This window comes from Magnolia sinica, chromosome 10 (assembly GCF_029962835.1).
Source record: "Magnolia sinica isolate HGM2019 chromosome 10, MsV1, whole genome shotgun sequence".
Classification (NCBI taxonomy): Eukaryota; Viridiplantae; Streptophyta; class Magnoliopsida; order Magnoliales; family Magnoliaceae; genus Magnolia; species Magnolia sinica.
This window is the reverse complement of record NC_080582.1, coordinates 47,475,561-47,488,864: the sequence shown is the minus strand read 5'-3', so window position 1 is coordinate 47,488,864 and position 13,304 is coordinate 47,475,561.

Sequence of the window (13,304 nt, the reverse complement as noted above, 5' to 3'; positions counted from 1 at the left end):
CCTATCTCCATTTGGAGAGAGCAGTGAGAGAGAGAAGTAAAAAAGGAGAAATGAGAGAAGATAGAAAATAGAGGGCTTCAAGGAGCTCACAGAAGACTAAGAGGAGTGAAGTATGATAGAAGATCTGGACAACCTAAGTCTAAGAAATCTCCACCATTCTTCAATTGTGCACCCGCACAACTTATCTGCCTCTGCGATGAGCATCAAAAGTGTCGAAATGTTGTCGAAATTGTAGTTAGACTATCTTATACTCTTTCATTTGTTGCATTGATTCACTGTACTTTGTTTTCAAAATCAAGGGAATATGAGGATGTAAAAGAACTCAGACTGAATAAAATACTCTGTGATATTTGTTCTCTCATGCTTTCTTTGTTATCATTGAATAAATTCTCCCAAATCAAATGCTTTTCGTTTCTGGTTGAAACAAAATGGCGACTCTGCTGGGGAATCATTCTTCAATGATAACTTAAAAAATATTCAGAGAACATTTACCACTTTTTGGCGTTATAAATTCCAAAATGGCGACTCTCGACGGGAACATCCTCCCCTTCATCTCTGAAACAAAGTACAATTTTTTATTTGATCAAAATAACTAACAGTCTGTTTTGAATAACAACTACACTGTGATGACTTTTCTCCCGACCAACGTGGTTGTCTACTTCGGACCTAATGGATTACCAGTGGATTACATCGACAATACACGATCACTATTACAGAAAGTACTAGAAAAGATTAAATCAGTTGTGATCAAGGACAGACAATGTCAGGGTTCATTTTTCTTCTACAAGGAGTACCATCCTGCCGACCATGGTCGACGAGTCTATCATGTGCAATACTACGAGGTGCGGTTGTATTGGAGATCATCATTGATCACGAGACTTCATTTAATAACAGAGGAATGAAGAAATTTTGCCAAAATTTTGATATACGGCATTCATTCTTGACACCCTACTATCCGCTAGCTAATGGGTTGGATGGAGCATTCAATAAGATGATTGTGAATATATTCAAGAAAAAATAGTTGCAGGAAATAAGCATGATTGCGATGAGATGTTGCAAGAAGCCCTAAGGACTTATCGAATTATTCATCATACTGCTACGAAAGCAACGCCATATTCTTTGGTTTATGGAGTCGAAGCCATTATCCCCATTAGAATGCAAGTTGCGTCACCCAGAATAGCAGTATATTAGTCGATTATTGATTATGAAAATGCCAAGATCAGAAAGGTCAAGCATTCCTACTTTAAAAGAAGTGATATGATATTAATGCTGAAAAGACCGATAGTGGTAACTCGTAAGACTGGGGGCAAGTTCGACCTTATATAGGATGGCCCATACATAATATCAGAGGTATACATAATATTGGAAGTATGATATCAGAAGTATATGTAATATCGGGTGATAGATTAAGATGGGCGAGGCATAAGTATACCGGTCAATGCCCGTTTCATAAAATATATCATCCTTGACTGTACGTGAAGTTTTGATTCAGAAGATTTATGGCATAATTCTTCTCAATCAAAATGGGGCAAGGCAGGTAATAAAAACGAACTCTGTATTTCTTTTTAATATTGTATTTATCTTTGAATACTAATGAAATGTAGGTCTTCAAAGCATATTAAATCCAAGCGATTCAATGCAAAATGCCAATGATTATTGGCATATCGCCAAATGCAAATCGCCAATGATTATCATCAAATCGGCAAAGCTGTTATTATTTCATTATCTTGCTAGCATAAGGCCATTTAAATTTATCGAAATCAATAGCACCGTTAGGCTGAAATACTATCTTAACTGTAAAATTTCGTTTCATATCGTCAGCGAATGTGGTATATTAATTTCGATTCATTATCCCAACAAGGCCGATTCATCATTTGCAGGTGGCAAAATAAGCTTATAAAGTTAAGTATGAGAATTGCGACAACAATGGCGATGACGATATGGCAGAACTATAAGGGTAGCAGTGTTGCCCATGGCCTTAAAAAGCTCGGAAAGAGCATCACGCGCACCCATGCGGGCAGTGACCCATGCCGTCTGTACAGCTTCAGGTAGCGTCACGTCGGTGGTTAGAGAACGCCCCCTCGTGAATGGGTCTGACCTGGCAGGTGAAGAAAAGGTGAGTCTCCAAAGCAGGATGACTTCCCAAATCCCTGGTTTGATTTTAGTAGTAACACATGGGGGCAAGTCTCTAAAGCAAGATGACAAGTCTCTGAAGTAAGAGACCCCTCATTAATGGACTGATGGCCTTGGATTTGGTACCCCACAGTAGCCTTGCATGCCCCGTGAACTCTAAAGAGTTACTATGACCAACCTTGTGCGTAAATCCTATCGAGTTCACTGCTCCAGTAGCTTCACTGGGCCTCTCTGATGGATTGCATTTTGTGAACTCCCCGGCCGCGATAAGCCCCGTGAACTCTAGAGAGTTACAGCGGCCATTCATGTAAGACCCGGCTCCAACAACTTATGAGCTTAAATGTGATTGCTCGAACTACTTACGAGCTTAAACTGTGTGTGGCTCCAACTACTTACGAGCTTAAACTATGTGTGAGAGTCCAGTCAAGTCAAGTTTAGTCCAGTTAAGTCTAGTCAAGTTTAGTCCAATTAAGTTAGTTAAGTTCAGTCCAGTCATGTCAAGTCATGTCTAGTTAGATGTGTGCAGGTAGCAGTATATTTATCCCTCCAACAAGAGTCGTGGGATCTTTCTATCTCTTTATCTTCTTGATGACGAAGAAATATTATCTTGCAAAATCTTTAAGGACGACAGAGAATAAAATAACAACGAATTATCATTTTCTTCCGGGCAGCTTGATGACTCAGATATATGTATTCTTCAAATCCCTTAAAGGAACACTGAATGTTATCCATCTTTCAAGAATAGTAGCATGCTTTGCTTCGCAAATATTACTTCCAAAGAAATCCTATATCTTGGTCTTTTGATAATTTCTTACGTGAGGCGGAAGAGTGTGTACCTGGATAAGGCATAATCTGTTTCTTCAAAGTAACCTATACTTTGGTCTTTCTGATAATTTCTTATGAGCGGTGGAAGAATATGTATGACATAGTCTACTGGGCACACCAACACATCCAGCAATAAGAAGCATGAGCTGGATAGTTATAGCTGGGAATTATGAAGCGAAATCCAGTATTAATATTCAAAAGTTGCCTTTATATCAAAATCTAGTTATATGAGTAATGGACCTGAAGGTGACAAGGAATGAATGTTTGTAAAAAAAAAAAGAAGAAGAAGAGACGGAATCATTGTTGGTAACTTCTTTTATATCCTCCAAAAAGCTAGTAAACGAAAAGGAGCGTTCTCTATTTTTCTGAATTAGCAAAGGTCAAAGAGAAATACACTCCTAACCAGCCTATGAAGAGATGCCAAGGAGTACAAACTAGAAAAAAAACTCAGTGGTCGAACTTCTAGAGTCTAAAAGAACATCTCTGAAAGCACGATATAATGAGCAAACAATATGCAAAGCACGCTGACAAATACAGAGAAGGGATGATTAAATCATTGTCATATTGCGAATATTACAATCATTCTAAAAACCTTCAATTTCTTTCATAATTATCAATATTTCATGAAACTAAATTGAAAAATTATGATATCTTGAGATACTGATTCCCATGAATTTGGTAGGAAAGATTACCATTTAAAATATTGGACTATGCAGACTATGAATAAAGAAGGCAATCGAAGAGATTATTTTAATAATAGCAGCATTAAAGAACAACTCCTTGGACATAGAGTTCAAAGAAAAAGTCATCGGAGTTTATCAAAGAGACTGTTGTAGCAGTAGCAACAGCAGAATTAAAAGATAGTTCTCTGGCCAAGATACACAAAGATGAAGTCGTCGTAACTGTTACAGTGGCAAGTTTTGATGAGGGAGTTAAAGCTGTGGAAAGGTGTTCTATCTGATTAAACGCTATGAAGACAGAGTGCTTTCGTTGTTGCATTATTCTCCCTATTGAATCATTCACTCGATACTTCTGACTAGGGGCATTCAGTCTTCTGTTCGAGCATGATCATTCAGTCTTCCGTTTGAGCGTGATCATTTAGTCTTTCGTTCAAGCGCAATTATTCTGTCTTCTGGTCAAGTGTGATCATTAGATCTTCCATGCAAGCATGATCGTCTAGTCATTCCTCGGTTGCAGTTCTTTCGGTTCTTTGGTCGGGCGATCCTTCTCCGTCATGCGACTACATTTCATGAAGAATCCTTCTCTGAGGTGAAGGGATTTTTGTGCAGAAGAAGATCAATCCTCCATTTAATCTCGTAAATCAATCAAAAGAAGGAACAAGGGGGCATCTGTTAAGGCATAAAAAAATATTACGATCTCATCTCATGCTTATTACATCAGCAAGGGAATTCCATTTGGCATATCCTTCCCAGGGTTGCGTGCCTATAACAAGTATAGAAGACTTATGAAGTGTTGCTCCATGTTAAAAGAGGTTGCATGCTCCACATTCTGATGTAGAAGAATGGATGGACGTCATCTACTGTAGAGGAATAGATAGGTGTCATCAGATATAGAAGAATGGATGGGTATCATCTGATATGGAGAGGTACATAGGTGTTATTTGGCAAGAAGAAGGGATGGACATTGTCTTATATGAAGGAAGAAGTGGGTGGTCACCGCTATTTAAGGGAGAGCTTGGTGAACACCAATGTTTAAGAAAGGAAGTTGGATATTATGTGAAGGAAGAAGTGGTGGTGATCAACACTATTAAAGGAGTGAGGGGCCTGGGAGGCCTATAAATACCCCTTCCCATTCCTCATTTGAGAGGCTGGAGTAAGGAGAGCATGGAGAGAGAGAGTTGCACCAAAGAGTTGCCCGGAGTTGTTGTGCACCACTATTTGCGAAAAGCAATATGAGTTGCACCACCTTTTGAGGGGAGAAAAGATGAGTTGCGTGCTTTTGCGCAACTGGAGGAAATGTTAGGAAAGATGAGTTGCGCATGACTTTGTCGAAATACTTGGCTTGGTGCACCACTTTTGGTGGAGAGCAAGTGGGATGCGCCACTTTGCATGCTCCCTTGTCCAAAGAGGAGCCTCTGTGCTCTTTTGTCCTAAATGGAGAGTTGTGCTGAAATGAAAGGAGAGGAGTTGCACGCTCCCACACAACTCAAGGAGGCATGTTACGCCACTTTTGTGGAGGCGCCACTTTTTATGGAGTCCATGGAGAGTTGTGCGCTCCCGCGCAACTCAAGGAAGGGTGTTGCGTATACTTGTCCTGAAGCTAGGCTCCCTGTGCCACTTTGTATGGAGCATGGTCTTGATGCAAGGCTTTTGCATGCACTTGTCTTAAGGAGAAGTCCTTTGTGTGCCACTTCTGATGGGAGTTTGTCTTAAAGCTTGGCTTTGTGCACCACTTCTGATGGGAGTTTGTCTTAAAGCTTGGCTATTTTGCCATTTGGAGATTAGACTTGTCCTAATGCAAAGTCCTATGTGCAACTTTTGATGGAAGTCTGTCTTAATGCCTTCCTCTTGTGCCTCTTTACATGGGACATTGTCTTAATGCTTGGCTCTTGTGCCATTCTCCATGGAAGCATGTCCTAACACATGGCTTTTGTCTTAATACAAGCCTTGTGTACTCCACATTCCCTGTCTAGGCCTGTGCACTTATACCTTTAGACAAATGACCTCCACACCTGCTGAATGTCTATAAATACTTCTCTCCTATCTCCATTTGGAGAGAGCAGTGAGAGAGAGAGAAGTAAAAAAGGAGAAATGAGAGAAGATAGAAAATAAAGGGCTTCAAGGAGCTCACAGAAGACAAAGACGGGTGAAGTATGACAGAAGATTCGGACAATCTAAGTCTAAGAAATCTCCACCGTTCTTCAATTGTGCACCTGCACAACTCATCTGCCTCTACGATGAGCATCAAAAGCATCGAAATGCTATAAAAATTGCCATTAGACTATCTTCTACTCTTTCATTCATTGCATTGATTCACTGCACTTTGTTTTCAAAATCAAGGGATTATGAGGATGTAAAAGAACTCAGACTGAATAAAATACTTTGTGATATTTGTTCTCTCATGCTTTCTTTATTATCATTAAATAAATTCCCCTAAATCAATTGCTTTTCATTTCTGGTCAAAATAATAACCAAACCGAGAAATTTTCCTGATGACACTCCAAAAGCACACTTAGCCGGATTCATATCTTTAATTGTTTTTTTTTCTAAGCCGACGGAAGACCGATGTCAGATGTTCGTGATGTTCCTCATGTCTACTTGACCTGACCACCAAATCATCCATGTAACAGCACTCAACATGTTTGTCCATCATGTCTTGAAAGATGTTCTGCATTGCTCTTTGGTACGTTGCTCCAGCATTCTTGAGACCAAACAGCATGACCTTATAACAGAAGATTCCTAACGAAGTTCTAAATGTTGTTGCCTCTTCGTCTTCAGGAGCCATTCTAATTTGATTGTAACCAACATATTGTGTCATACTATCAATTATCATTTCGGTGATTGGCAATGGAAAGTCATCTTTTGAGTAAGCTTCGTTTAGGTCTCTGAACTCGACACAAACCCTGATCTGTCCGCTTTTCTTTTTTAGTAGGACAACATTCGATATCCACTTGGGATATTTAACCTCCCTGATGAATCTGAATTTTATTAGCTTGCTTACTTCCTCTTCTATTAGAGGCACCAGGTCCAGATGAAATCGCCTTTGTGCTTGCTTATTCGGCCTTTTATCTTTAGAAATGTTCAATTGATGCATCGCTACTAAAGGTTCTAGACCTGGCATTTCCACATACATCTAAGTGAAAATGTCTTTATTTTCTTTCAAGAGTTGGATATATCTTTCAGTTTCTTGCTCGAGAAGGCCGGCGCTTATGAACGTATTTCGTGGCTCTTCTTCTGTACCCAAATTTATTTCTCGTAAACTATCGATCGTTAGCTGCCCCCATCTTCTATCTGCTTTGGAGTTGTCTCAGGATGCTCGACTATTTCAGAATCTATCTCTGGTAGTGTTTCAACAAGAAAACAAATGTGATCGATTTGGGGGATTTCATTCAATAATAACAAAGAAAGAATGAGAGAACAATGATCACAAGATATCTTATTCTGAATTCATTTACATCCTCGGATTCTCTTGATTATGAAAACAGAGTACAATTAATGCAATGTAATGAATGAAATAGAAGACAGTCCGATGGTAATTTTGGCAGCAGTATTTCGATGCTTTTAATATTCATCGCCATGGCGGAAAAGGTTATACGGGCTTGAAACCCTTGATCTAGCCGTTGAGATCAGTTCTGATCATCCTTCTGTTCATTCTTCCTTGATCTGACTATTAAGATCAATTCTGATCATCCTTCCGTTCATTCTTCCAGTGAAACCCTCGAAATGTGGAGCGATGATCATCCCTTGAAATGTGGAGCGAACATCCCTTGAAATGTGGAGCGGCGATCATCCCTTGAAATGTGGAGTGATGATCCCTTAAAATGTGGAGTGGTGATCATCCCTTGAAATGTAGAGCGGCGATGCTCCCTTGAAATGTGGAGTGGCGATCCCTTGAAATGTGGAGGTCATCTGTCTGAGGGTAGGAGCATACAGGCCTAGGTAGGGAATGTAGAGTGCATGGATCTTACTTTGGGGAATGTGGAGTGCATGGAGCTTACTTTGGGACAAAAGCTATGCATTAAGAGAAGTTCCCTCATAAGGTGGCACATGGGGTTATCTGTTAAGACAACATAAGCCTCTCCTTAAGACAAAAGGAGAGAGAAGTGGCGCATGAGCTATCTATTAAGACAACATAGGCTTGGCATCTGGACAATTTTCATAACAAGTGGCACATGGGGTTTCTTTTGCAAAAGTGGTGCAAAAGACTTCTTTTACAAACTATATCCATTAGGACAACATAAGCCTAACATCTGGACAATTTCCACAACAAGTGGCGCATGGGGTTTCCTTTGCAAAAGTTGTGCAAAAGACTTCTTCTGCAAACCATATCCGTTAGGACAACATAAGCCTGGCGTCTGGACAAGGGGGTTGAATAGGACTATTCCAAATTATAATTATAACAACGGAATAAAATAAAGAGATGGCCAAATAAAATAAATCAATTCACAATGCTAAAATAAAATCAACCTCAATAAATAGGTATTGAGAGGTTGATACGAATTCAGTTCTAAGGACAACCTTACACCATAAAAACCAAGGGTTTATGGCAGGACAACCTTATTTCTAGAATGTCCTTTGTATCAAAAACTCAATCTGAAGAGAAATAAATAAATAGCAAGGAATTGAAATAAATTGCAGGAATTTAAATCTAAATTATTACAACATTCCACACACTTGCTTGAAATGTAAATTTTACAACATTCACATCCACACATACATCCCACAAACTTGAATGATAAAAGATATAAAACTTAAGCAAGCATTCAAACCAGAAGACAAAGAATTATAGTGGTTCGCCTGTATGTACACCAACTATTTCACAACAGCCATACAGAATGCTACTCCACTCCTAATATCCTCACACAGGGGATATTAGCGTTCACTAATAAAATAGGTTTCACAGGTTCACCTAAAACCTTCACAATTGTGTCTTTTTAACTTGGGCTTACACAATCCAAAAACCCACACTTTCTGAGTTTTCTGGCTCTCCTCAGATAATCACACATTGAGATTTTTCTGGTGAATCTCAAACAAAAACCAAAAGAATAGAAATTTTACATAAACGTAAAATACCTGGATTTCTCCTTTCGTATCAGCCCGGAAGAACCAATCAGAGTAGAAGTTCGAATCAACATTCAATTTCCAATACTCACTTAAAATGGTTCTAACTTCTAATTGATTTTAAATTAAATCAAATGGGCTAACTCTATTTGATTTTAATTCCAAGAAGAAGGAATTACAGAATTTCCCCTTTTCAAATCAGATTGGAATGTAGATCAAAATCAAATAAAAATAAGATAACAAAAGGAAATATTAATTATGCACAAAGTAGCTTAAAATGAACACTAACTTATCTCAGAGTGGAGCCTTGAATTTCTTTAAATTGAGTTATGAAATTCTGAGATTCATGCTCAATTTATAGAAGCAGAAATCACATCTATGACTGGTCCTAGGGAAACTTTGACTGGTCGTAGCTTCAACGGCATTTTGAATTTTTAAGCGCGATCTTTGAAAACCGTTCTGCGACTGATCATGGGGTGTCTACGACTGGTCGTGGACCACCTACGACCGGTCGTAGATGACCCAGGATTGGTCGTATACCGTATGAGTTGATCGCTGTAATTTGAGTCGAGGACCCACGACTGGTCGAAGTTCGAGTCATGAATACACCTATGACTGGTCGAAGAACCTCCAGGACTGGTCGTGGGCTAACCAAAAAATTTCAAAAATCTTCAACAACTTAGGACTGGTCGTGGAATTTCTTAGACTGGATGAACCAGTGCTAGGACTAGTCGAACAAGGTCCAGGACAAGTCTTAGAACAGACCAAAATCATATATAAACATACATTTTGAATTATGTATCCGAAATAACCGACCCTAAGGTCAATCTAAGGTCAATCATACCTGGGACATGAAGTATGACATTGAAACTCCATTCTATCAAATGATTGTTGACCTTTAAACTTTACAAAACTTGAGATCTCTACTTGATGTAGCTTGATCTTGAGATCTTCGAAAGCTTGACATCAAACTTCAACTTGAGTTGCTCTTGAGTCTTGAAATGTACTTGAGTCTTGTACTCTTTATTGATGTAGCTCTGAACATAGATGTTTACAGTACACGGCTTGACTTGGCTTGAAGTCGATCATTGTACTTGAAGCACTTGTGAAGTAGTGTCTGGAACATATATAACAACATACAAACACAAGACACAAATAGAGTTTTGGCATAAAAAAATTTAACAACCAAAGGAGCATGAGACCATAACACTTACAATCTCTCCCTTTGTTAAATTTGTGACAAAACACTCTCAAAGAGAATAAGAGAAGCACAACATGTTCAACAAAGAATCATGCACCAGTTATCATAAACTAGCACACACATTCATTTAGAGGCAAGTCTCCTCTATACTCCTCTATACTTAGTACTCCCCCTGAGTAGCACACATAGATATTCAAAAACAAATGCTACTTAATCCATAACCAATTAGCTTTAAAAAGTCTTCTCCCCCTTTTTGTCACAAAATGACAAAGGAAGAACAAAAGGATAATAATGATAATTAGGAGAGCAAAGTAAGCACGAGATGAAATAAAGTCCATACATCCAAATATCAAAAACCAGTCAAGTCCAAAGACAAATAAAAATAGTCATACAAACTGAGATAAAGCAAAATAGTATATGAGTTATTACAGACTAGCAAATAAAAATATTCAGTCAGAAGAAGGAGCAGGAATAGATGGATCAATTTTGTACAAACCTTAGTAACGCGCCGCATATACTTGCGCATATAAGCAAATTGAGAAGTTTGAGTTACATGAATTTCAGCCACCTGTTCCTCAAGAGAATGTAATCTCTCATCAAAGCCACACAGCACAAAGTCTGGATCATTTCCAAAATCAGATTCTATTTCATCAAATATATCATCCATATTAACATCGTCTGGAGGAAAATTATCACCTTCTTCATTCACACCTGCTGCTCCACCTTCTCCAAAATCTACTTAGCCCTCAGCCAATCACAACTTCATTTTGTTTAAGTTGGAGTTGTTGAAAATGAGGTGTTGGATAGGAGCCTCTCTAATAGGCATAGCGACTAGCATGTGAGTAGCTAACACAGTCATTGAGTAAGCAAAGGGAAGATCACTATGACTTGGATGGATACGGAACTGAATGATGGAATGACATATCAAAGAGGACAGACAAACATTTACACCAATGATGATAGAATACAAGATACGAACCATGAATACAGTCAGTTCTGTTTTGTTACCAGAACGAGGATACAGATTAGAAGTAAAGATACGATACAAAACTCTGTATCTGGGTAACAAATATTTGGTTGCGAGGGCATTCCCGTTCTGAGTCCATTGAGCATCCATGTTACAAAGTGCTCTAGTATAAATATATTTTTCAGATTCAAAAACTTTCTCAGCTAGAGTGTTAGGTAGAATACCATCATCATTAACAGGTATATCCATAAGGCCTGAAATTAAATGACGATAACAGGAAAAGGCCCTTCTCTGGTAGCAATAGAGAAAGTTAATTGTTCAGTAAAAAATTCAGATATGCATGCAAATATGCTCTACACAATGGATTGGTATGCCACCCCACCCCAACGTAGGATGTTATCCCAACCTACAGATTGGAGAAGAGGAATGAGACCGAAACGAGCGATGTGATCTAAATTAACGGCTTTTTCCACAATGACATTACACAAACGCAAATCACGCACATAAGATGGATCATCTTCGGGAGACCGAAGATGGCGTCTTGTAATAGGAGTTAATCTGGATGACGAGGGGCCTCTAGTATTTTTCTTTTTCCCTCTAGAGTCCATATTCTTGAATAAAAACAAGAAATCTCAAAGAAGTAGAGATGGATTTTTATAGATCAGCAAATGGAGAAGAAAACCCTAAAAAGCTCAAGGCAAACTTGAAATCAACTACTCCAATAAAGAAATTGAAGAAAATAAACCATGAATCTACAAGAAAGAAATAAAATGCTCTAACCTGGTTGAATCGAACACTAGGGTTCGACTAGTTGTAGCTCAACTTGTTGGAGAGAAAAGTGAAAATGAGGAAGAAGAGAGATTTCCCCAAGTTAAAGAGGTCAGCGCGCTCCACGACCGGTCTTGGGAAATACACGACTAGTCATACCACGACTGGTCGAGTACCGGCTAAAAATTACACTTTTCAGCGAATTTAAAAATTTAACCACAAAAATACATAAACATATATACAATATATTACAATTATGCATGAATATTAAATATAAATTGCACATACCAAGGTCAAACTTTAATTTATTAAACCTACTTTTGTTGAGCGGTTTAGTGAAAATGTCATCAAGTTGAGTCTCAGTTGGAATGTATTCCACAGATATTGTTTTTTCTTCCACTAATTTATGACTGTAATGATACCTAATGTCAATGTGCTTGGTACGTGAATGCTGGATTGGATTTTTAAAAATATTTATTGCACTGGAATTATCGCAATATAAAACCATTGAGTCTTGTGCAATTCCATAATCGCTTAACATACGTTTCATCCAAACAAGCTGAGTACATGCATTTTCTACTACGATGTATTCAGCCTCAGCAGTGGAAAGCGATATAGAACTTTGCTTCTTGCTAAACCAAGAAACCAAGCAATTTCCAATATAAAAGCAACCACCACTGGTTGATTTTTTGTCATCTATATTACCAGCCCAATCAGCATCTGAGTACCCAGCCAACTGAACACTATTATCATATGGATACTAAAGACCCAAATTAGCAAAACTTGTGACATATCGCATAATTCACTTAACAGCAGTGAAATGAGATTCTTTACGATTAGACTGATATCTAGCGCAAATACCAACACTAAAAGCAATATCAGGTCTACTAGCAGTTAAATAAAGTAAACTACCAATTATGCTACGATACAATTTAGGATCTACATCTTTACCTATAGAGTCTTTTGAGAGTCATAAAGTTGTACTTATGGGAGTATCAAAATTCTTACCATTCTTAAATCCGAACCTTTTAATCAAGTTCAAAGCATACTTGGTTTGAGAAATAAAAATTCCATCAGGTTATTGTTTTACTTGCAACCCTAGGAAATAATTTAATTCTCCAACCATGCTCATCTCGAACTTAGATTCCATTAAATCTGCAAACTCAATAGTCATGTTAGTACAAGTTGATCCATAAATAATATCATCAACATAGATTTGAACCATTAAAATATAATTGTTGTGTTTCTTAACAAAAAATGTCTTATCAACACTACCCATTTGAAAGTTATGACTGAGTCAAAACTTAGTCAATTTCTCATACCATACCCTGGGAGCTTGTTTTAGACCGCAGAGAACCTTTTTAAGATGGCATACATGATCAGTTAACTTAGGGTCTTCAAACCCTGTAGGTTGTTCAACATATATCTATTCATGTGAATTGTCATTCAAAAAAGCACTCTTTACATCTACTTGATAAATTTTAAATTTTCTATAGCATGCAATGGATATAGAAAGTCTGATTGATTCAAGGCGAGCAACTGGGTCAGAGGTTTCATTGTAATCGATGCCTTCAATTTGAGTGTACCCTTGTACAACCAGTCTTGCCTTGTTTCGAATTATATTTCCAAGTTCATCAGACTTATTTTTGAAAATCCACTTTATTTCGAT